Here is a 6,479-nt window from a genome sequence, read left to right as displayed (position 1 = left end):
CCCCATGCTGTATATTACATCCCCATGACCTACGTGTTTTATACCTGGAAATTTGGAACACTTATTGTCCTTCACCTTTTTCCCCCGTTTTAATTTTTCAGTTATAATTGACATTCAGTATTATTTTATATGAATTTCAGGTGTACAGCATAGTGGTTAGACTTTTATATAATTTAAGAAGTGACCCCCCCACACACTAGTATCCACCTAGCACTATATATATATATATAGTTATGCCACATTATTGACTATATTCCCTATGCTTTGCTTTACATCCCAATGATTATTTTGTAACTACCAATTTACATTTCTTAATCCTCTCACCTTTTCTGTACTGCCCCCCAACTCCTCTACGATCAACCCAAAAAATCTAGTACCTTTCTGATACCATGTGTAGTTACTACAATATTGCTGACTATAATCCTTATGCTATACCCTACATCCCCATGACTACTTTGTGATAACCAGTTTCTACGTAATCCCCCTTTTCACCCACCCCCTCAGTACTGCCCCCATCTGGCAACCATCAGAATGTTCTCTATCTTCATCTTTCTGTTTTGTTTTCTTCTTTGGATTCCATATATAAGTGAAATACTGCATCTGTCTTTTCACTGTTTGACATACTCCACTCAGCCCAATACACTCCAAGTCCATCCATTCCTCTGCAGACAGGAAGAACACATATCCTTCCCTGGCCGAGCAATATTCCACTGTATATATGTACCAGCTCCTCTATCCATTCTTCTATCAACAGCCACCCAGGCTATCTCCACATCTTGGCCATTGTAAATAATGCTGCAGTGAACATAAGGATGAGCACGTCCCCTCGAAGTAGCATTTTGGGTTTCTAAAGATAAATACCAGGAAGTGGGATTATTGGGTCCTCCTTTGTCTCTTGTAACCTTTGTTTAAAAGTCTCTGTTGTCTTGTATAAGTATTGTTACCCCAGCTTCCCCACCCCCCTACCCCATTTTTTTGAAATAACTTTGCATCACTTTACTTTCAGTCTGTGTGTGTCTTTTAATTTGGTGAGTCTCTTGTAGGGAACATATGTAAGGGTCTTGTTTTCTTATGTATTCAGCTACCCTATGTTTTTACCTATTTGGAGGTTTACCCTATTGGAGCCTTTCAGCCACTTATATTGAAAGCAGTTGTTGATAATGTAGTTATTGCCATTTCATTCATAATTTAGTTTTTGTTTTTTTCATCTTCAAGTTCCTCTAACATTCCTTGTAATGCTGGTTTGGTGATGATGAAATCCTTTAGCTTTTTCTTGTCTGGGAAGCTTTTTACCTGTTTTAAATGATATCCTTCAATTTTTAATGATAGCCTTGCTGGATAGAGTACCCTTGGTTGTAGGTCCTGGTTTTTCATCACACTGAATATTTTGTGCCAGTTTCTTCTGGTCTGCAGAGTTTCTGTTGTGAAATCAGCTAATAGTCTTATGGGAGCTCCCTTGTAGGTAACTAACTGCTTTTCTTTTGCTGTTTTTAAGATTCTCTGTCTTGAACCTTTTCCATTTTAATTATAATGTGTCTTGGTGTGGGCCTGTTTGGGTTCCTTTTTTGGGGGACTCTGCAGTTCCTGGGCTTGCATGTTTATTTCCTTCACCAGGTTAGAAAAGATTTCAGTCATTATTCAAATAGATTCGCAGTCCCTTCCTTTCTCTCTTCTTCTGGTACCTCTATGATGCGAATGTTGTTACGCTTCATGTTGTCCCAGAGGTCTTTTAAAACTATCCTCCTTTTTTGAATTCTTTTTTCCTTTTGCTGTTCTGATTGGGTGTTTTCAGCTACCTTGTTTTCTAAATCACTTCTTCAATCCTCTGCTTTATCTAGTATGTTTGTGATGCCTTCTAGTGCACTTTTTCAGTTACTGTATTTTTCACTTCTGACTGGTCTTTTTATGATTTCTATATCGTTTTTAATGCTTGCTATCTCTGTGTTGAAGTACTCACTGAGTTCCTTAAGCATCCTTATAACCATCGTTTTGAACTCTTATCTGGTAGGTTGCTTTCCTGCATTTTGTTCTTTTTCTGGAGTTTTTTCTGTTTCATTTGGGATGTATTTGTTTCCTCATTTTGGCTACATCTCTTTTTGTTTCTGTGTATTAGGTTAGGCTGCTGTGTCTCCCAGTCTTGGCCAGGTGGCCTTATGTAGTAGGGATCCTGTGGGGTCCAGTGGCACAGTCTCCCTGGTCACATGAGCCCCGTGTTCCAGGAATGTCTCTCGTGTGGGTTGTGTGTGCCCTCCAACAGCATTGATTGCTGTTGACATGTCAGTGGGTTGTATTGACCTGACTCAGGCTGACTGGCTGTGGGGTCTGGCCATGTCCACAGTTTATGGGCAGCTGTGCAGGGGGCTTACTCAGCTGAGCGGGATTTGCCCCAGTTGGCTCTGATGCCTGTTGTGACCACCCTTTGTGCTGCTTTTGGGGCTAATTGGGTGGTGCTCTGCTGTGGTCTGAAGCCAACCTCCAAGTATGTTCTGGGGTCTCTTGGGAGGGGCTCGGGTCCAGGCCTAGGTCAGCCATGGCCTGTGACCAGCCAGGGATTATCTGATAGGAGCTACAAAGTGGTCTGCAGTTGGTCGCTGCCTGTGCTTTACCTGGAGGGGCGTGGGAGAGGCCACTCCGTGAACTGAGGATGGCTGCCACCAGTACTGAGTCTAGGGTAGCTCCTGAAAAAGCCAGGATATTTAGGCCTGCTGCCAACTGCTGGCTCCTGTAAGGTTCAGCTACTGATAAGGCCTCCTGTGGTATATATGCAAGTTTGGTGAGGCAGTTTCTCAGTGAGTCAGCAGGGTGGAGCAGTAGAGATCACTAGGCCAATCAGATTCAGATTTGTCCTGTGGGGGTGGCCAACACAGGAAAAATGTCACCCACCTGCAGCTGCACAGGAGGACCTCATGGAAAATGCCAACTGTCCTCCAGTCCTCCCTCAGAACGTCAGTCTGCCCCCTATATGTATCCAATGCCTCCCAAGTCACTATTCCTCTACCAGAGCCCAAGGTGAGTGCCTGTACTGACCCTTTAAGAGGCCCAGGTCACCCATTGCCTGTGACTTCAGGGACTGTGTAGTAGGAACTACAAAGCAATCCACAGTTGTTTACTGCCTGTGGAAACCTGGAGCTGTGGGAGAAGCCACCCTGAAAACAGGACATCTGGCACCAGTGCTGGTCCTGGGGTAACTCCACAAAAAGCCAGGACACCCTGAGGCTGGCTAGCACCTGCCAGCTTCCTTAAGGTTCAGCCACTGACAGAGCCTGGTATGATATGGAAATTGGGTGGGGAAGAGTTTCAGGGAGTCACTAGCGTGGGAAGTTGTGGTCACCAGGTAAATGCAAATTCTGATTTGCATTTACTGAGAGGAGCTACTCAGCAAAAGTCTCAGAGCACACCAAAGCCAATCACCGCCCACCTGGGGTCTGCCAGACGGATAGTTTTCCAAGAAGGAGTGCAATATGGGTGGAGCTGGCTGCTGACAGAGAAAGATCCTACCTCGTTGGGGGAGTTGGGTACAGTGGGGAACCCAGTGAGTCAGCAGGTTGGAGCAGTGGAGCTTACCAGACAGACCAATCAGATTCAGATTTGGCTGTGGTGGGGGAAGGCTCAACACAGGAAAGATGGCGCCCGCCTGCTGGCTGCGTGGGACAAGGGCCCCACACAGGGAAAACGGGAATGGTTTCTACAGTCTCACCCCGAAGTTATACACCCTTCCCCATATGTCTCCAACATTCCCAGAGTCCCCACCCTCTGCTGGAGCCCAAGGTGAGTGCCTGCGAGCGTGGGTTTCCCACAGCCTTCCATCCCACCTAGATCGTTAGAATCCCTGCTGTTTTTCATAACCAATTATGGGGGCTCCTCTTCCTGGCACCAGTACTCCGGGCTGGGGAGCCTGGTGATGGGGGGTTGGGGTCCCTTGCTTCTTCATGGGGAACCTCTGTCACTGAAATTATCCCAGTTTTCAACCACCACATGTGGGTGCTGGACAAGCTGATTCAAATCTCCGCACTTCTTAACAGTCTCAACTTGGCATTATATCTTTAGTTATCCCTGATTGCTTTATTATTACCAAAGTGCATTACAAATTAAGCTCACCTGGAATTGTCGCATGACTGGCCTTGGGCCTGGGACTTTTTACATGTGGTATCAACCTGAAAATATTGGGCTTGCAGTTTTTCTTTTCCATAGTTACTGTCTGAATTTAAGTTTTTTTATATAGTAGTAGTGAAGAATTCCCTCAAGAAGTTTTTCTAAAGAATATGTTTTTATTAAATGCTAATTAATGCCTTTTCTCAGTTTTCCAATTTACTAGGCCACCTTTAATGTCTACTAAAGTAAAATAAAACTTCCAAACTTAAACATTTTTATGTTGCTTAAAGATAATGTGTCAAAATAATTTAACTCGCTATTCATTTTTGACTAAGCAGATATACTGTCCAAATAATGGGACTGTTAAATTACACTTTGTTTTTTTTTAGACTTTGCTAATTAAGTACTGGTTAAGCCTGAAATAGCAAAACCTCTCTCCTCCAAAAATGATACTAAATGGGTGTATTAATGCTTTTAAAACACTGTGATCCTTCCCTTCATAACCTTTGTTTCATTTTGCAGTTCCATACTTCTTCATATTTTATTTGTATGGTAAATTTTTTAATGTCTTTATATTCTCATGGACCACGTATAACTTTATGTTTTGGCCACTCATTGTATCTTCATTTTCTAATACAGTACTTGGCAGATTGGTTGGGTTTTGTAAATACCAAGACCTGTTATGGGCCAGTCACTGTTCTAAGGACTTTAACGAATATGAACTTAATCCTCATGGAAGCCCTGTGAGGTAGGTTCTGTTATAATATTACAGGCAAGGAAACTGATTTACAGCACAGGTTAAGTAACTTGCCCTAAGTCTAAACTAGGGTAAGTGGGTTGTGGAGAAAAGATTTCAAACTCAGGCATCCTGGCTTTGTGTTCTGTGCTCTTAACTCCTGTGCTGCTTATGTCTGTCAGTTGAATTAATAGGTCCCAAAAAACATTGGCACATGGCATGGGAAACTAGTAACACTGTGTTTGGTCACCAGGAACAAATTTTAGTTTCATATCTTTTGTTAGAAAATTAAAGTGTATTGTTCTTTTGCTTGGATAATTTTAATTATAATAATGGCTGGATTAAAAACTCACCAACTGTGATTTGATAGCTCTTAAGTTTATTTGATAGCTCTTAAGTTATCTAAACAGCCTCCAAAGAAATTTCAGAATCATCAGTTCAAAAAACAAAAAATTTCCATTGCCATTTTTACAGTGATATGAATTTTGTATGTAGTTCTTAGATAGGAATTCACATCTATGTTAGTTAAAATATGTAATGAAATAGCATCAAACTTGTTTTGGTTTTTGCCATTAATATGAGACCTGGTTAAAGAAATTATATAATTTAGAGTGTCTGCAACATAAGATACCTGCTTATGTTTACAGCTAATATTGTAAACATAGAGACAGATAGCAAAGGATTATTTTATTTTTTTGTTTTTCTAGGCCCAGTCAGTAGTTACCAAAATATAATTTCTAAACCAGCAGTATCAGCATCTCAGAATTTGTTAGAAATGCTAATTCTTGGCCCCCAACATCAGACATACCAAATCAGAAACTGGGTGGAGGCCCAAAAATTTGTTTTATTCTAACATACAATAAAGTTTGAAAAAGACTAGCCACATGGAAGTCTAATTAGGCTTGCATTTTTGTTTCCTGTTATCAACTTATTTTCTTTTAAATTAACTTTGTTTTAGAACAGTTTTGAATTTAAAACAAACATTGTAAAGATAGTACAGACAGTTTCCATATACTCCACACCCAGTTTCCTGTTATTAACATCTTACATTGGTATAGTACATTTGTTAGAATTAATGAACCAGTATTGATACATTATTAATTGAAGTGCATACTTCTTTCAGATCTTACTTTTTACCTATCTTTTTTTCTGGTCTAGGATACCCCATTGCATTTAGTAATCGTGAGCTTTTCTTGGTTTTGACAGTTTCTCAGACTTTCTTCAAAACCCTAAAAGTTTTGAGGAGTACTGGTCATGTATTTTGTAGAATATCCTTCAAATGGGATTTGTCTGTTGTTTTTCTTATGATTAAACTTATGTATTTTAAGGAACAAAACCACAGAAATAAAAGTGTTACTCTCATTGGTATCACCTCTTGAGGGTAGAGTATCTACATAAATTATTTAGAATTTTTGTGCTTGGGAGAGTTGTTTTTTCTATTTATTTAATCATTTATATCAATATGGGCAGTATTTTATATTTTGACTTATCATCCAGTACTGCTTTATTTTTTTCTCAGATTGTTTTAGCTTTGGTTATTGTGGTCTTTCATTTAGCTCCTGTGTTCCTTCTCATACCCCTGTCCTATCATGGTGGGTTTAATTTTGTTTGTTTTGCTTTTTTTTCCACTTTCTTTTTGGCACTTCAAGAT

Source organism: Rhinolophus ferrumequinum, chromosome 11, assembly GCF_004115265.2.
Source record: "Rhinolophus ferrumequinum isolate MPI-CBG mRhiFer1 chromosome 11, mRhiFer1_v1.p, whole genome shotgun sequence".
Classification (NCBI taxonomy): domain Eukaryota; kingdom Metazoa; phylum Chordata; class Mammalia; order Chiroptera; family Rhinolophidae; genus Rhinolophus; species Rhinolophus ferrumequinum.
Note: the sequence above shows the minus strand (reverse complement) of the source record.